Genomic DNA, 20,092 nt, shown 5'->3' on the forward strand with positions numbered 1-20,092 from the left:
AGGCATGCGCCACCGCCTGACACAATACACAATTTTTAAACCAATCTGATACTTAAAAACTAGATGCTCACAGTACTGTTTCACTTGTTTTGAGTAAGTTGATTTACTGATATGCTAGAAAGCCATTTCAGTTTCCATGAGTTATTGCTTTTGCTCAATTTTTCCTTTGAGTTGTTGATTTTTAGAATATGTGTGTGTGTATGTGTCTGTGTGTGCAATATTTTCCCTTGCTTCTGTTTTGTAAGACAGAACAAAAGCACACTGAGGCAGGAAAATAACAAGTGAAAATACCTTGAGGCACACAAAAGGAACAAAAAGAAACATGGAGCTATTTTTCTTCTACTTCATGATTTTTATATAGAAATTTAAATCTTTTATGCAGTAAACTGTACTATTTCTTTATTTCTACCTCTTAATCACAATGTCAGCTTGATCTGAGATTGTAGAAATCTTTCATATTTTATTTTAGGTAGCAAGCTCCCATATTTTATTTTTTAGCAGTTTTAATGGTTTCATGACAAAAATGTATGAAAAAAGTCTGAAATTATCTAAGGAATAAACAAAATACACTAGATGTTAGTCGGAGAAATAGCCCACTGATCAGAGTAGGTACTCTTGTGGTAGGACTTGGAGCAGAAAGAAATGTGACTCGAAATCAAATTGTGTGAGTGTGTGTGAGTGTGAGTGTGTGTGTGTGTGTGTGTGTGTGTGTGTGTGTGCGTGCTGGTACTGGGAGCTTGCACTAAGGGCCTGGATTCTGAGTGCTCTTTCTTAGTTTTTTTCTCTCAAGGCTGGTGCTCTACCACCTCAGTGATCATTCCAGTTCTTGCTTTTCGGGGGTTAAATTGGAGAAAAGAGTCTCACATACTTTTCTTCCCAGGGATGGCTTTGGAATGCAATCTTCAGATCTCAGCCTCCTTAAGTAGCTAAGTAGCTAAGGACAGATGTGAGCCTCTGGTGCCCAGCTAGAGGAAGTATAATTTTATTTGGATCACATATTTTCAAACTAGGCTTGAAAAGTATTTCTAAGTCAGGAAGTTTCTAACCTGTTATTTGGGGAATTGTTCTAAAATACCAGTAACCCTGGTTTCTAGCCCTGGTCTTTAGCCATTTGGGGAAAGCGTCTTGTTGATTGTGTCTCTAGGAGGCAGTTTCAGAGCAGTTTGTGCTTTGTGGACAAGGCCTTTTTAGTCTCAGCTTCATACTGCTGTTTCTCATTTTCTCTGCTTTTCTGAATCTATAGAGTCAAACATCTGTCATTTTGGAATTCCTTTCTCTGGCTGCCATCTCCTTGGCCTATCTCATAACTAACTTGGATGGATGGTTTTTCCTGGGGCAGCTCCCGCACATTTTGATGAGCACTGTGTGGGAACCGGAGAGTGAAGTCAACCAATGGTGTGCATTTGCACATAAAAGCCCACATCCGTCTACCACTTCATACACCATCAGCCCAGGTCCAGTTCTGATCAATAACAGCCATGATTACAACCAGATCTGCAGCCTCTGACACTCCCCTGTCCCCCTGCCCCCAACTCCAAAGAAAGGTGGACTACTCAGACAATTTCCACACAGGGTTTGGTGGCTGTCAGCCTGAAGACCTGACCTGGAGGAGTTTCAATTAGAATTGGACGTCTTCTTTATTGTGTTCTCCATCCCTAGACCCATAGAGCTTACAGATTATCTTCAACTTGGAAAAGTCTTCTCCAAGTTGTTGGACTCCTGAGATTAGCCTAAAATGTACTGTGGGATTGGAGTGTCTTTATTGTTATATTCCTCTCCCCCAATTGAGTTTAGCTCCATGATTAACAGTTGGACCGAGAGGTCATTTAGGGGGCACAACTTGATGGAATCCCAGTTAGTGTGGATTCACATGTGTTTGTGTTTCCAGTTCCTGGCAATGATTCCTTCATGGCAAAGAGGGATTCTGGCTAAGTGTTTATGAGCTGGGTGTGAGGAGCAAAATGGGACTATTTTTTTTCTCTTTGAATGTTTTCTCCTGCAGTGTTCTAACGCTTGCCAGAGTTCCTGGGAAACAGCTGAATCCCAACGTGCCAAGGCCTTGCACTGGCTCAAGGCTCACGGGGTGACTAGAGGATCTAGGTGTCCAGCTCTGAGCATAATTCAGTCTTAATTATTACTAAGAACTGACAGCTCTGGCAATGTAATATAAGGCAAGAGGTCCTCACTATCAGGATTTGTATGAACAAATCTTGGACAAAGGTGAAACAAAGAGACAAGCCTTATTTACCTATTTACCTAGTTCTGCTTCCTCTGCCAGAGTGGACTTGGTATGAGCAGAAAGAATTATTATGGGCAGTCATTAGCTAAACCAGTATGAAAATTCTTAGATAAATATCTACTTTTTTTTGTGCCTGGTGGCTAGCATGCTAGGATTGTTTTGACAGAAAAGTAAATAGCTAGGCCATATGTGAATCGTGAGAGCAAAAAAAAAATATTGAATCAACCCATGTATGTGTTATTCCGTGAAAAGAGCCAATCGATTTTACTCCCTTAGCCAGAGGAAGAAGTTATGTAGCTGTGTTGGGCAAAGCTCACAAATTACAATCAAGAAGTAAATAATATCGAAACCCAACAAATGGAATTTTTATTAAGAAATTCATCTCTGGTTACCCCGTGTTTAGGAAATCTTTTAGAGCTCAAGGAGAAAGGAAATGTATCTCAATGAACAACATCAGATTAATTGTGATAAGGAATTTTAATTTTTAGGGTCAGAAATATACCTAATCTTTTAAAACAGGCTTAACGAGAAGTCAGTAGAAAAATGGCGCTTTAAAACCCATTTGAATTCTTCTTGTATTGTCCATTTTCAGTATTACCATTCCTGTTGCTGGTTTCATACACTCTTTATAAATTGGGGTTGATGGTTTTGTTTTTTTTTTTGTTTTTTTGTTTTTGCATATGACAAGGTTGTCACCACTTCATAAACTGAGTAACCAAACAAATCTTTATCACTGACTGTGTACTTAACATCTATATATTCATTACCTTCTGCATTGCTGAAAGCCCATACGGCTATTAATAAAATTGTATTTCCTCTAATAGGCTTGAAGTTGAACTAGAACAAGTGGCAATGCTTTCTTGAAGCCTCACTTCCCAACGATGAAACATCCAAGATGCTTAACCTATTGTTGCCCTGGCCTTCTACAAGGACTGGTGATAATAGAGTTCCAATGAAAGAACTTAGCACATGAGACTTATCTTGAATGTAGGTTTTCATGTAAGCAAGGGGTATACATTACTATTCTCATTTTATAGTGGAAGACAAGTAGGCTGAGAGAGTTTTAAAACACTGGTCTGTCTAATCAAGGGTATTTTATAGAAAGTTTGATAGGTTGGTGTTCTTGAATCTGAAAACCTATCTTTTTCTACAATCCTTCCACCACTTTTTTTCTTTTTGGGCCAGCCCTGGAACTTGAACTCTGGCCCAGGTGCTGTCCCTGAGCTTCTTTGTGCTCAAGACTAGAGTTCTACCATTTAAGTCACAGTACCACTTCCTACTTTTTCTGAGTAGTTCATTGGAGACAAAATTGCTGTTCTTAATTTACTATGTAAAGTTATTCCTTTCTCTCTCTCTTTTTTCTCTTTTCCACTTCAGGTTAATCTCATGAGGTTACTGTATCTGAGTTTGTATACTGGTATACTGTATATACAGTTATTGGTTTATTTGAAATAGGGAAGGGAAGGGGGAAAACAAGATGACTGGGAAGGGGTGGGAGAGGAAAAGGGAAACAAAATCATGAGAAGGGGTATCAAGTTTTGAGAAATAATGTACTCACCATCTGATGAATGTAACTGTAACCCCTCTAAACATTATCCTCACAATAAAATAAACTAAAAGTCTCAAGGACTTTCCTATCTGAGCTGTCTTTGAACAGTGATCCTCAGATCTCAACCTCTTAAGTAGCAAGGATTACAGGCGTGAGCCACCGGTGCCCGGCTAACCCTACAACTTTTTAAGCATGATATCCCTTTATAATTCTGCTCTTTGATACATTCTTTGATCTCCAGCAGACAGAGAGAATTGTGTCTTGGAGCATGGCAGAGAACAGGACGGATTATACTGTCACAAATAAATCCTTGTCATCGCATGTCTCCGAGATGACTCTTGCGCATGATTTCCTCACTGAATCCCAGGCTGTTGGAGCATCCGTTATGTGTAATTTAGATGGAAGCTGTGGTAGGGTGAGAAATCAGGGCCAATCAGGTGCAGGCCCTCTGTGACATCTCATGGGAAGTAATACACGCACTTTTCTTATTTCACTGGCTCCATTCATCATCATATGTGATGATGTGGTACTATCATGTGCCTAGAGAGCCAGGAACATCAATGCATGGCATGATGCCATATATCTCCAAAAGAAAACTATGCTTGTTTTGAAATAAATATACATTTGCTATAAAAATCCAACATATAGTAATTATACTTTGAAATGTTTTATAAACGTGTGCCTAAGTCCCAGAAAAAAAAAAAAGAGAAACATCACTGTTTCAGGTTGTTCTTATCCAGCTACCTTCGCCAAAGAACTTCTTGAGGAAGAATTCAATGCTGATATCTTTTTTTTTTCTTAAAAAAAGACATAATTATTTGGTAGCTAGATTTTAAGGAAGCCATAGAGGTATATTTAAAAATAAGCAGCACAGGTATGCTGAGAATATAGTTCAAAGGATAGAAAAAGTATTCTTCATCTAAGCTTTTCCCCTAAAGTGTTCTCATTTACATAATCCACCAGAGAGACTGAAAATTAGAATGCAGTCTTGTCACACAAATGGAATAGAGCACTTGGTACCTTCTGAGATTGTTTTTGTAAAATAGTGAGGTGTAAATTAACTTTCAGGTGTCCGTTTGAACAAACCCATGAGGCAATCAGAAAGCAGAATATTCCCTAGCAGAGAAGACAATGTTGCTTGGAGCTTAAAGATAAGAAAAAAAATTAGCTGTTCTAAAACAAAAATTGTGTCAATGATTGCAATTAATAGCCTGCTATAAAAATAGAATGAAACCATCTGTAACCCTGCCCTATAGCTGAGACCAAATTTTGTGCCTTTTATTTTTAAAACCATTGGTACTTTCATCTTGGGCTTTTTTCAACAAACATAAGCAACCCCAAGAAATCATAAAATACCAACAGAAGTTCTTAGCTTCTGTCTTACATTGCCTGGCCATCCTTCTGTGTATTCTGTGAATGATACAGTCACACAAAGTAATGCTTTCTCTGAGGTTTCTTGGGAAGAATGGTTTGCAATTTTCCAGTAAGTGTTTTGGAAAGATAGCCTAGATTTGAATTTTCTTTCAATTTTTCCCCTATGCACTAATGGCTCCTAGTTTCTTTCTTGCCAGCTTCATTTAAATACCTGGGGTTAGGTTGAGTGGCCCATACTGTTAATTAGCCAATGGGAAGTGATGCCTCTCTGGATGGACCCTTAGTCAAGAAAGTTCCTCTATCCCTGCAGACTGGATTCCAAACATATGGTTCCACATTCCATAAAGAAGTTGAATAGTTTTGGGCATTGGATCTCGTGGTATGGATTACTGTCAAAGACTTTGGAATTGTATTTCTCTAGTTCACAATTTAGATATAGATTTCCCCTCCTTTTATCAGTCCCCATAAAATATCAGCAAAATTGGTAAGCTGTGTGTCATTACAATTAGTGTATTAACCGCCCCCCCCACTCCAGTTCCCTGATAAAAATGGGGACAAGATATAAACAAGAAAATTCTAGAATCTTGTCTTTTCTGATATCAAGCTCTTGCTGTTCCTTTTACAGTGCCATGGGGTTTAATAAGAGGGAAGCTTTACATGTGTCCCAGCACTTAGGAAACTTGCCTACTGGGGTCCCTCTTGTAATGTGGGCTGCTGCCCTCTGTTGGTGAAACAGCCTGAATTTCTGGTTGCTTTTTTTCTTTTTTTTCTGGAGCTGTGTCTTCCTCTTCCTAGTGCAACATCTTTTAGCTGAGTGTGCCAGTCTTAAAAGAAGTTAAGAAACCATTTGGTTGGCACTTTGCTAAGAAAAAATATCAGCGAGGGTGAAATAAAGCAGGCCTTTTCCTGTGTGCAAAACCTTCCCATTTGCTCTCCACTGAGGGGACTCTTACTTACCTAGATCTCAGTGTGGTCCTCACCTCCATTTCTCTCTGGCATTCTGCTAATTCCACTTAAAGCAGAAAGTGGGGTTATTTCAAAATGGCAGGGAAAGCAACCACTCGGGGAAGAGATTGATCACACCTAGATTTCTGAGGGCCCTGGAAGGAGTTTGGCTTCGGCTTATCAGCTCTTCAGGAGCCAAGATGGAGAGGACCTGTGATCTTCCAGTAATTGTTTTGGAAAGATAGCTTAGATTTAAATGTTGATGGAGAACATATTTCATAGAGAACAGAAGGGCAGCCCAGCTTCTGCAGACGGCAGTGAGAGGAGAAGGTTCATGGTGGAAAGAGACGCGTCTTCATGGCAGAAGTCCAAGATCAGCAGATTAGCTGACTACACGGCAGGCAAGTAGAAATGCTTATGCTAGCTGCAGATGAATGATGGGACACATCCGGATTTGGTTAATCATAAAAGGCCAGGTTTCTCTCTTGCTAACTGGAGACTTATGTTTTAGTCTTTTTGTTGTACAGAAAAACAAATGGTGTGGTTGTTGTGTCACTGTCAAAAGGAGTTAGAAGTTTGCATCATCTTATTGTACCATTAAGAGATGCTTAGGTTTTTCACTCTGGTGATTATGGAAAAGTTTATACAGATTGCAGCCCTGCTCACCAATATTTCTGGAGTGAACCCTAGAAGAAGCCTGTAAATTACCTTATATTACTGGCTCTCAAAAATGTGGTCCCTGGGAACTTGCTATGAAATGAAAAATTTCAGACTCCACTTCAGACCACTGAACCGGAAACTGGATGCAGCCCAGTAATCACCTGCAACAAGCGCTGCAGGTAATTCTGATGCATACATAATTTGAGAAGCATTGCCCTATAGCATTAATGATGAATGCCAGATCATTCCGACCAACGAAGCTCTAGAAATAGGATGGTGAAAAGAGAAGCATGTAAAAACATAAAGCAAAGACACGAGAGACACATGTCCTTGTCGTGTCCCAGGTAGTCAACTTGTAGTCTGGCAAGTAGATAAATTGAGATAATACCAATGCCGGATCGATAAAGGTGAATTGGCAGGATCACAAAAGGGCAAGGTGGAGAGTCTGAAGGAAATAATGACCATTAGGATTGACCAGGCACCCATAAGGATAGATTTGGGCTATTGTAGCAAGGTTTCCCCTGGTTGTGACACCATGACCTCCTTTGATATACTTGCAGCACAATCATATCTTCCTAAAAAGGTGCAAATTATTTCATAGAAATTCATTTCCTTGGGGGAGGAAAAAGAATTAGTAATGTTATCTGAAAAGTTTATTGAAAAGTATTTATCCAATTTGGGGGGAATAATAAATTATAAAACATCTGCAACTTTCCTTTTCTTTTATTAAAATTATGATTTGCAAGACTTTAATTAAACCAAAAAAAAGACACAAAAGGGCCATACACGTTATTTTAGCCTTTACCATTTAATTATTTCTTTCGTGAACAGCCAGCATTTCTTGCACATGATGTTAGATACTAACAAAAATGCTTCTGGAGAATTTAGTCCTTATGGCTGGAGTTCCTGAAGTGGAGAAATAAGTCACTGATTGTCACTTTGTGTGACTGAGATGAGGAAAAACCTGTTCTCAATTATGGGGCAGCTGGTATGTTTTAATTGTTTGCTTTTTATAAGCAGTGGAAGTAAAGAGTATTCCTTCTATATCCTTGTCCACTCTTAAAGCTGCGTCTCTCACACTTGTGCCATCGCACACCCCGGAGAGCTTGTTAAAAATGCAGATTGCTCACCCTTGGGCGCTGATTTAGTAGGGGTATGATTTTTAACAAGCATCCAATGATGTGGGTGCAGGTGGCTTGGGGACCACACTTTTTGAAATCCTGCCTACAGCCTTCCCATAATTTATGTGCTCATTACTTGAGCCTATCTAAAAGGGACTGGCAATTCATAAAATGCCACTTTACTACAGATAAAGACTTAACTGGGGAGCAATTGCTGTTTATTCCAATAAAACCTCCATAGTTGCCACTTGGGGAGAATGAATTGTATCTATAAAGTAAGTTTAAATACTGTATATATTTTTAGGGCAGTTTTTGATTTACAGAAAGTTGGGCCACTAGTACAGTACAGAGTGTCACCAGATACCTTCTAAGTGCATTCTTTTCAAGGCTTCCCTTTTAGTAACATGTTGCTTTACTGTGATCTGTTTGTGTTCCAATGAAACCAATATTGGTAGCTATTACTAACAAAACCGTATAGTTTCATTAGGGTTTTACTACGTGTTGCATATGTCCATAGGCTTTCATTAATTTTATTATTTTTTCTGTATCCATCATAGCAGAATAGTTTAGCTGCCCTAAAAATTTCCCCATGTTCCATCGATTTATTCCTTCCTCGCATATCTTCTGCAAAAACTTAGTAACCACCGATTTTTCTTGTGCCGAATGATTTTTGCTGTCCTGGTATGCCATGTAGGAAGCATACAATTGATGCTTTTTCATCTGGATTTCTTCTGTTAAATAGTAGGCCTTTAAAATTCCTTTATTCTGCAGACTCACACCTGTAATCCTCGCTACTCAGGAGGCTGAGGTCTGAGGATCACAGTTCAAAACCAGCCTGGGCAAAAAAGTCTATGAGACTCTTATCTCTAATTAACCACCAGAAAACTGGAAGTAGTGCTGTGGCTCAGGTGGTAGAGCTGAAAAGCTCAGGGACAACACCCAAGCCTAGAGTTCAAGCGCCATGGCCCACAAAATAAAAATCCTTTATTCTTCCAAGGTGCTATTTTCAGTGCCTTGACAGCTAATCATTTTTTTCTAGTCCTGTTGTTTTTGTATCTTTTTAGTTATCTTTAAGTAGTTGTACAAAGAGGTTTTAATTCAACATATCAAGTTATGAGACCATTGATCTTGATTGATGTTACTCTTTCCATTGTTTTCCTCCATCTCTTCTAATCCCATTCATTCTCTCAAGTTATCTCATTAGTAAATTTATTTTTTTATTGCTAAGTAACATTTCACTACATTGACCTTTCATACTTGGTTTTTATGGGTAGGTTTTGAAGGACATATTTCTTCAAAGGTGAGGCTCACACAGTCGTCTTCAATATTTTTTCCCACATCTTTAATATTTATTTCTTTCTCTTTCAATTTTCTGCTTTTAATCTGTTTTATTTTGGAAAAGAAGAAAATTTCATTAATAATTATATATTTAATTGTAGACTATCTACCTAACAAATGTGAGACCCTGAGTTCAAACTCCAGCACCTAGTAAAATAAAACTAAAAGAAAGAAAATGAACTACATGCTTAAGAACAGTCAAGATGTCCTAAACTAAGTGTTTAATACAATCTTTGTGAGTGATATGATGACTTGTGACAGATAGTAATACTATATGTTTCCAAACACATCCATCTATTTCCTTCTAAATAAAACACTTGCTAACATCTTGTTATATTTTATCTCTTATCAGGTGCTGGTGGCACACACTTAATCTTAACTAGTCCGAAAACTTAGATTGCAATTTGAAGCCAACTTAGGCAGGAAAATCATTTTGATCCTGATCTCCAATTAACTAGCAAAAAGCAAGAAATGATTCTGTGGCTTACGTGGTAGAGGACCAACCTTGAGTGAAAAAGTGCATGGTCCTTGAATTCAAGTCCAAGTACTAGCATGTGTGCATGTGTACACACAACACACACACACACACACACACACACACACACACACACAAAATGTGCTTTGCTATGTTAAAGCTAATAATCAGCTATAAAGTCCTAAATGCTTTGATGTTCATCGTCCTAGAATAAATACAATGGAAATATTCTATTGCAATTAAGAAATGAATAGTAATTACATAATACCATTTGTAAACAAAAATTCTATATTTATCTCTCCCAAGTTATTGTCTTTTTCTGATGTATTCTAAGTTACCACTTTATAATTGGCAGGCACATGAAGGTGCCTTGGGTAAGTCTCTTCATGTTCCTATTGGCAGATATGTTGTACAGGTTTGAGCTCAGAGTCTCTGTTGAGACTATAGTTATAGGGTTACCTGAGTTCTATGACTTCATAATTTATTTTATTTTTATTATTATTTTTATTTTTGCCAATCCTGGGGCTTGAACTCAGGGCCTAAGCACTGCCCTTGGGCTATCTCAAGGCTAGAGCTCTACCACTTGAGCCACAGCACCACGTCCAGCTTTTTCTTTTTTTTTTCCATGTATTTTTTATTGTAATTAATAGAAGAGTTATATTATATTCATCAGATAGAAGGTGCATTACTTCACAAACACTGATACCCTTTCTCATGTTTTGGTCCCCATTTCCCTCCCCCTTCCCATTTCCAGCTTTTTCTATGTATGTGGTACCGAGGAATCAAACCCAAGTCTTCATGCATGCTAGGTGAGCACTCTACCACTAGGCCAAACTCCTGGCCCCTTCATGATTTATTTTTATTTTTAAATTTTTTGGGGGATTAATAGAAGGGTTACATTATATTCACCAGATAGAAGGTGCATAACTTCACAAACATTGATACCCTTTCTCATTTCATGATTTATTTTTAAGGAGTCTTAAAAGTAGACAAGTTATGTGATAACTTTGACAGGAACGGCAAATACAAGAGTAATGCATTCAAGTAAGAGTTCTAACACTAAACCAACTGAAGCTTCTGTCCATGAGATTTTAAAATACATTTTTTTCTAGGTAGAACTCAGCTATGTGATGAAAATAAATACTTGTCAGTAGAGAGTCATGTCTTTAAAATAGTATAGAATATCAAGAAGAGAATTGGGGTATCTGGTCAGCCTACTGAACAGCACAGTAGCTTCCTAACTGCTCTGACCTTACCCTGAAAATAAAGCTTTTTAGACAATTGAGTTAATTTCTCAACTCCTTTCATCTGTGATAATTATAGACTTTCCAATAATTACTGAATAGTGTAAAAGGAGGTACTTTCTACTCAGATCCCAGAAATGTCTGGACTTTATTTTTTGCATGGATAAGATGCAATGATGAAATTTCCTTCAAGTCTCTTAAGGAAATAGTTTCTTTTTAAAAAAATATAGGAAATAAATTGCTGGTAGGTTATCATGACACTTTTGACACTCTCTAGCCATTCTCAAGCTTATCTCTAAAGACAGTTCTAATTCCATCTCCAATACATCTTCTTAGAAGTTGCTAGGCAGGCACTGAGCAAAGAAGAGGGTGGGTTCTGAATAATTTGCCTTTGAGGAAGCTTAAGGTTTAGTTCTGGAGAGCTCCTCTTAGAATTGAACCGGTATGAGGAAAATAGTTAAGCCCCGAGATGACAAATTGGCTGCAAGTTGCAGACATGAATGCTGGCATCTTAGCTTCTTTCGAGTTACATTAAAAAGCACTGCTATGGCTCAGGAATGCTTTAGAGATTATGACCTTCACTTTTCCATTTAAGAACTAAAAAAGTCCTGTGAATAATTTATATTCAGACTGCTTTCTTTCTTTCTTTCTTTTTTTTTTTTTGGTCAATTTTGAGATGATTATGTAACATTGGCAATAGTGCTGGGTAATACTTGCGGTTCCTTCCCTGACAGCTGTAAGCATACTGCTCTATCTTTCATATACAAACATTTAATTTTTATTTTAATATGTCCCAGACTAAACAGGCTTAGCGTCCTCAAGCAAAATATTTGAAATCTAATTGTGATTAACCTTGACTTATGTTATGATTTATAATTAGCACAGGCTTTTCAATTACTCTGGTTGATTTTTATGAATCCTGACACTTGTCTTAATGAACCTTGCAGAGAGAAACATTTGGAAGTGGCAGTGATGAAAAGATGGCTTAAAGTTCAGGAACTGAGGAAGAAATTATATAATTCGTATTTTATTTTTCTGTGTACAATTGAATCATTGCAGAATTTAATAGAATATTTTTATAGGAAGTTCACCATTGTGTTTGCCTTCCAGAGAAGATTAGTGACAGTGAGAGCATAATGTTAACTCAAAGCTAAAATATGAAATCGTGAACGTTAAATATAGGCTTCTAGAACTTGGTATGATGGAAGCTTATGAAAAAAAGAGATTAGAATTAGAAAGTTATGTAAAACTAGGTTTCCTCTCTTTCCTTTTTATTTATTTATTAAATTTTGCCAGCCCTGGGCCTTGAGCTCAGAGCCTGAGCACTGTCCTGGGGCTTTCTCAAGGCTAGAGCTCTACCACTTGAGCCACAGCACCACTTCCAGCTTTTTTCTATATATGTGGTACCAAGGAATCGAACCGGGGTCTTTGTGTATGCTAGGCAAGCACTCTACCACTAGGCCAAATTCTCCACCTTCCTTTTTATTTTTAATAGGGAAAAAGAGTTTTTGGTCAAAATGGATGCGTTTGGCTATAAGAAAGGAAGCAAACAAGCACAAAAACAAAAAAAACCCTTGTAGTCTCCTATTGCTATTTCTATAACTACTATAATTACTATAATTACTGCCCCATGGGTACAGTAAACAGCACTGGCAAGATTATTTTCTTTTAATGTGCTTTACCTGGAGCTTGAACTCATGGCCTGGGCTTTGTTTCTCATGTTTTTTGCTCAACGTAAGCGCTCTACCACTTGAGCCATACAGATGTCCAAATATAAGGTAGCTCCTTGGATGGCTCATTGTAGTTGACTTGGCAATTCTTGACATCTTTGTGTTTTGCCCTTGGGGGCCCTGCTGACTTAACTTCCTCACATGCTGGTAGGTTGACAGCCACAGCTCTGGGAAGCATGGTGGATGTGAAGACTTCTGGTAGCAGGAGATGTTTTTCTCTAGACATTCCTTTTTATTCTTTGTGAAGGAATGGATCCCTAGACTTCTGACATACACAGTAATCCTAATTCGGTTATAGGCTCAAGGCCTAATGAAACTGGCGATAGGAATAGAAAACCTGGTTGTGGTCAGTGGCACCCCATCTCCTTAGCACCAGGATACAAGGGACAGAGAGGACTCCAGACAGCACAGACACTCTTTCAGGAGGGAGGGAGAGGGTTGACAGCCTGGTTTCTTCTATTGTGGGTGGCAAAATCTCCCCCTATCTCTTACCAACTTAAATATGTAAAGTGAAGCTGTGGGGAAGAACTAGCAAGTGAATCTGAAGGTACAGGAGAGGAGAGAGTTCACCAGAGTGTTCTGATGAGCAGACTTGGAGGCAAAGAAAGAAATGGGAACGGATTCAGTGAGTGATTGCAAAGTTCAGCAGTGCTCTGAAGCTGAGGTGCTTCAGTGTGGTGACCCACAAAAGTGCCATTAACCTTGTTCAATGCAAATCTTTCTTTAGCTATCTCAGGAAGGAAATTTCTATTTTAAAGCCACCAGACCTTTTGGGAAGATATCTGGCCATGGAGTTTATGAAAAGGATTCAGAAGAAAAAAAATGATATGTTTGGTCTTATCTTAATAATATCCCCAGGCTTGTTTGAAGTTGGTAAATAGAAACATACTTCCAAGAGGTTGGGGAGTGTGTGACTATAAGAAATGTGGAAAACCTAAAAGACTTTTGAAATAGCAAAGTACAACTCATAGCTAGGAATTAATGTTTCCTATCCTTTACTTGGAAATAATGTTTCAGGACTGGGATAGTCCACTTACTATGATGATAATGACAAATACAACAGCTGTTACCACTTAGGTATGTGTAATAAGTTACATAATACTGGTTAATTGCTTCCATGATACTTTAAAAATATGTATTTTATTGATTGATTGCCAGTCCTGAGGCTTGAACTCAGGGCTTGGGCACTGTCCCTGAGCTTCTTTTGCTCAAGGTGAGTACTCTTACCACTTGAGCCACAACACCACTTCTGGCTTTTTCTGTTTATGTGGTACAGAGGAATCAAATTCAGGGCTTCATGAATGCTAGACAAGCACCTCACCACTAAGCCACATTCATAGCCCCCCCCCCCAACAAGTTTATGTAGAATAAATGTTGAACAGCAATGTCTTTGGAAAGGAGATGTGTTGAGGGCTTCAAGTTGTTAACGCAAAAAGTGAAAACAAACAAAATGTGCTAGTAAGAGTAGACATTTGGGAGTAGGGGTTAAGTTGTGGTCCAAAGTATCTCTCAAGCTCCTTTGCTTTTTCTTGTTGTGGGTTGAACTTGGCCTTGGCCTAGGTGCTGTCTCTGAGCTCTTCAGCTCAAGGCTACCACCCTACCCTTGAGCCAAGCCCTTTTTTTTAGAGGTCAATTGGAGATAAGAGTTTCAGGTTCTTTTGTGCCCAGGCTGGCTTTGAACCTTGATCCTCAGATCTCAGCATCCTGAGTAGCTGAGATTGTAGTCATGAGCCACTGTGCCCGGCTCTCTTGCTTTTAAAAAAATATGTTTTATTGTTGTTGTAAAAGTGATATACAGAGGGATTACAGTTACATAAGTCAGGTAATCAGTAATTTTTTTTGTGTGCCAGTCCTGGGGCTTGAACTCAGGGCCTGGGCACCGTCCTTAGACACATTTTTGCTCAAGGCTAGCACAGTGCCACTTGAGCCACAGCACTACTTTTTTTTTTTTTCCTGTGTATGTGGTTCCAAGGAATGGAACCCAGGGCTTCATGCATTTTTTTTTAAAACAGTATTGCCTCTTCCCTGTTTCCTCCCCTCCAGTTGTATGTATTAGTGTATTTTCAATGTAGTTTCCACTGCTGTATTTGTTCACCCTTTGTCCCACCATTTCTACGTTCCCTTTTACCCTCTCTCAAACAGATAAACTATCCCTTGCTTTGAGTTCCTCAAAATTAGAAACTATTTTGTTCACCGAGCTATTCCTGCCATCAAACACTAATGTGAAAGCAGTCGCCAAAACTTACCTTGTGGAATATTGGGCTTAAAGGAATCTACTCATATTCCTTATAGCAGACAGTAACTAACTTGTCACATGAAGTAACCAGTACTGACTTTCCTTGTGTTCCTACTTATAAACCCACTAGGAAAAAACACACCTGCTAGAAGGAAAATAACAGATGTGTTTTTTGTTTTCTAGTTTGAGAGGTCTGCTGATTGTGCAGAGATTTCTTTTTAGTCCTTTTCTTTAAGTCTTCACACTGACTTTTGTGGAAAGGTTCAAAAGAAATAATTTCCTCAGTCCTGTGTCTGGAAAAAAAAACAAAAAAACCTTCTGTTCTCATTCTTGCATTTAATAGGATCCCTGGGTATTGAATTTCAGTGTCAAAATAATTTTCTTTCTGAATTTGAGACTATTGTGTTTCTATCTTTGAGCATGGAGAACTATATCTCTATCTATGTCTACCTATGGAAATATCATCTATCTGTTGATACATCCATGCATGGATTTGGATTGCTCTTTATAATCAAAAGAGCCATCCTTGAATTCACATAAAGATATGCCAAAACTGATATAGTTGATGGAAGCAATAGATTATTTTTTGCCTATCCAAGGGCTTGTACTCAGGGCCTGAGCACTGTCCTTGGGCTTTCTCAAGGCTAGAGCTTGACTACTTGAGACACAATTTCTGGCTTTTTCATCATATGTGGTACCAAGGAATGGAACACCAGTCTTCATACATGCTAGGCAAGCACTCTACTGATAGGCCAAACACCTTGCCCAGCCAGAGTTTTATGTTGAGAGTTCCAAATCATCTAAGAAATGAAGATAATCTGATTCAAAACTTTGGTAAGGTAGCAGGGTATAAAATTAACCCTCAAAAAATAACTGCCTTCCTATATGCCAACAATGAGAGGAATGAGGCAACAATCAGGAAAGCAAATCTTTTTGCAATAGCCTCAAAGAAAATAAAGTACCTAGGAATTAACTAAGAATGTAAAGGACATTTTTGATGAAAACTTTAAAACCCTGAAAAAGGAAATTAAAGCAGAACTGAGGAAATGGAAAAACCTTCCATGCTCCTGGATTGGAAGAATCAACATCGTGAAAATGACAATCTTGCCAAGGGCTATCTACAAATTCAACACAATACCCATCAATATCCCAATGTCATTCTTTAAAGAAATAGAAGAGGCAATCCAAAATTTCATTTCTTAGCAGAAAGAACAGCGCAGAAGGAATTTCAATACCAAAGTTTAGACTCTATTACAGAGCTATAGTGACCAAAACAGCTTGATACTGGTACAAGAAAGGCCTAAAGACCAATGGAATAGAACTGAGGACCTGGATATTAGCCCACAGACCTATGGCCACCTAATCTTTGACAAGGGAGCCAAAAAAATAGAATGGAAGAAAGGCAGCCTCTTCAACAAGTGGTGCTGGCAGAACTGGTTAAGCACCTGCAGAAAACTAAAGTTGGATCCTTCTTTGTCACCCTCTACCAGGATTAACTCCAAATGGATCAAAGACCTCAAGGTAAAAGCAAATACACTGAAAACTTTACGAGAAGGAATAGGAGATACGCTAGGTCTCCTAGGCACAGGTCAAAACTTTCTTAATAAGGACTCAGGAACACAACAAATCAGAGAAAGTCTGGATAAGTGGGACTGTGTTAAACTGCAGAGCTTTTGTATTGCAAAGGACTTAGCTAGCAAATTAACTAGAAAGCCTACAGAGTGGGAGAAAATCTTCACTAACCATAGCACAAAGGCCTCATATCTAAAATATATCAACAGCTCAAAAAATTGAATCACTCCCAAACTAATCTCCAAAGTAACAACCATCCCATTAAAAGATGGGCCAAAGACTTAAAGAGAGTCTTCTCTGAAGAAGAAATGAAAAATGGCCTATAGACACATGAAGAAATGGTTGACATCTCTGGCCATAAAAGAAATGCAAATCAAAACAACTCTAAGATTCCACCTCACTCCAGTTAGAATGACCAGGATCAGGAAATCTAATAACAACAGATGCTGGAGAGGATGTGGCCAGAAGGAATCAATATTACACTGTTGGTGGGAGTGCAAACTCATTCAACCACTATGGAAAGCAGTATGGTAGTTCCTCAAAAGACCAAACATAGAGCTCCCCTATGACCCAGCAATTCTACTACTTGGCATTTACCCAATCGTCCAGAAACAAGGACAGACTAAATCCACTAGTACGGCAATATTCATTGCAGCACTATTCACCATAGCAAAGATATGGAACCAACCTAGATGTCCCTCAGTTGATGAGTGGATCAACAAGATGTTGTATTTTACACAATGGAATCTATGCTGCTGTCAGAATGACATTGCCCCATTTGTAAGGAAATGGAAAGACTTAGAAAAAATCATATTAAGGGGTCCAGACTCAAAGGAACATAGGCTCAATGGTTTCCTTCATTTGTCATGATCAGTAAAAACCTTTGGCTCTCCTAGCAGAGACTTAAAATAGAACAAAACCTAGATACATAAGGCCATATAAAATAACACTAAATGAAAGGACTGCTAGGATATAGAAACAAAAGCCATATAATGAGTGATTGTTGTCCTTAACATACTATGTTATCTCTCATCTCTTTTGCTGTCCCTTGGTTATCTCATATTGTTACAGTATTTCATCTTGTTATCTGATATATTGTATATATGTGCATTTGGTTGTTTGAAGTTGTATTGGGAAGTGAGGAAAACAAGATGAGGGATGGGGTGTGGGGAGGGAAATGGGGACCAAGACATGAGAAAGGGTATCAATGTATGTGAAGTAATGCACCTTCTATCTGGTGAATATAATGTAACCCTTCTATTAATTACAATAAAAATATATAAGAAAAAATGAAGATAGTATGAACTTGAAGTTCTGTGTTCGAGTCTGCTACTTTTGCTCTCACTAGCTATAGCACTTGAAAAACTATCAATCTCTGTCTAATTTATTCATAAATAAAACCTAAACAATAATAGTGTCTGTTAATTTGGAGTGCTCTTTGAGCTTTTTTTTTTTTGGATCCATCATAGGGCTTGAATTCTGGGCCTGGCTGCTGTCCCTGGGCTCTTTTTTTTTTTTTTACAAGGCTAGAGATCTAACACAGTGTCACTACCAGTTTTCTGATGTTTACTTGGAGATAGAGTCTCATGGACTCTCCTGCCTGGGTTGGCTTTGAACTATAATCTAAGCCTCCTGAGTAGCCAGGATTCTAGGCATGAGCCACCAATGCCTAGTTTCTTTGAACTTTATAGGATATAAAGTCATCAGGGCTGGGAGTTTGGCCTAGTGGTAGAGTGCTTGCCTAGCATGCATGAAGATCCGGGTTCGATTCCTAAGTACACATACATAGAAAAAAGCCGGAAATGGTGCTGAGGCTCAAGTGGTAGAGCTCTAGCCTTGAGAAAGTCCAAGGACAGTGCTCAGGCCCTACGCTCAAGCCCAGGACTGGCAAAAGAAAAAAAAAAGTCATCAGTGACTCTTAGTTATTGTTATTATTTTTATAGTTAATAACAATAATGCTTACATCTTAATGGAAATATATGAAGAAGCCTATCTATTGCAACAAGCACCTGTCTTTTTCAATTAAAAAATTATATATTGTCACCCACCCCTCCAACCCACCTTTTCCCTCACTTTAAAAAATCATTTATTAATTTTTAGTTTTTTATTGTAATTAATTGTAATTATAATTGCCAGATAGAAGGTGCATTACTTCATAAACATTGATACCCCTTCTCATGTTTTTGTCCCCATTTCCCTCCCTCCATCCTCTTACCTCATCGTGTTTTCCCCCTTCCCTATCCTATTTCAAATAAAGAAACATACATACAATATACCACATAAAAAGAAAAATATGGAACGTGAATTTTCGTGTCATCCTTGCGTACGGGCCATGCTAATCTTCTTTATATCATTCCAATTTTAGTATATGTGCTGCCGGAGTGAGCACTCCCTTACTTTTTAAGTTCTAATTTAATTTTATTGTCGTGGTGACTTTTCTTAATTTTTTTAAAGATATGTATTGAACATTGAATGTAACAAAGCAGTTTACATTTTCAGTGCATCTACATATATGTAACTTCTTTAACATTTTCACTGCTCTTGAATATTGAATTGATCAAGATGCAATGAGTTCATAAACTGCTTTGTTGAATGGCAATTCCTTTGCACAACTACTTAAAAATAACCCAAAGCATTAAAAAATAAAATTATGATACGAATTATGATATGATACCTAAAATATCACATAAACACTGAGGTAAAAATCCAAACAGTATAAACTATAAATAAAATAAAAATGAAAAGACTCCATTGCCTTACACCCTCTACCTCAACTCCCCGAGGAAGCCACCAAAAGTGTTTAAAAATTAATTTTTTAACTTTCTTTTTTTTTTTTTTTTGGCCCAGTCCTGGGCTTGAGCTCAGGGCCTGAGCCCTGTCCTTGGACTTTCTCAAGGTTAGAGCTCTACCATTTGAGCCTCAGCACCACTTCCAGCTTTTTTCTATGTATGAGGTACCGAGGAATCCAACCTGGGTCTTCGTGCATGCTAGGCAAGCACTCTACCACTAGGCCAAACTCCCAGCCCCTAAAAATTAATTTTTAAACAAAGTCATTCCTTCTAACATTTATTGAGCTGATTACAGACTTTGTAAGTAGCATCAGTTGCCATGTTTTCCCTCATTTGTAATAATTAATACACATTTAGGATTCTCCTAACAGAGGATCACAATAGCTCAAAAACTGTGTACATAAGGCCATACAGGTTGAGTCAAAATAAAATGAACTCTAGGGTAATGAAACGAGTGGCTGATATTTGTGACTGCTGTTCTTACTGTACTATGTGAACTTATTTCTTTTCTTTTCTTCCACTTATGGTTAATCTCATGAGGTTACCGTATCTGAATTTGTATACTGGTATACTGTATATACAGTTATTTGCTTATTTGAAATACGGAAGGGAAAGGAGAAAACAAGATGACTGGGAGGGGGACAAAAACATGAGAAGGGGTATCAAGATTTGAGAAGTAATGTACCCACTACCTGACATATGTAACTGTAATCCCTCTACACATTATCCCGACAATAAAATACAATAAAAATTAATAAATTAAAACTAATATATTTTCTTTGTACCCCTGTCGTGTATTTTAGGTTATTATATATTTATT

General features: G+C 38.1%; 1 non-coding gene across 1 annotated transcript; it reads right to left on the reverse strand.

The window, feature by feature from the left end:
• Positions 1-18,770: 18,770 nt before the first annotated feature.
• Positions 18,771-18,872, reverse strand: LOC150059871 (U6 spliceosomal RNA). Its single transcript, XR_016536526.1, has one exon. It is a non-coding gene; the product is annotated as a U6 spliceosomal RNA (small nuclear RNA).
• Positions 18,873-20,092: the final 1,220 nt, after the last annotated feature.

This window comes from Megascapheus bottae, chromosome 8, assembly GCF_031878675.1.
Source record: "Megascapheus bottae isolate mThoBot1 chromosome 8, mThoBot2.hap1, whole genome shotgun sequence".
Taxonomy (NCBI): Eukaryota; Metazoa; Chordata; class Mammalia; order Rodentia; family Geomyidae; genus Megascapheus; species Megascapheus bottae.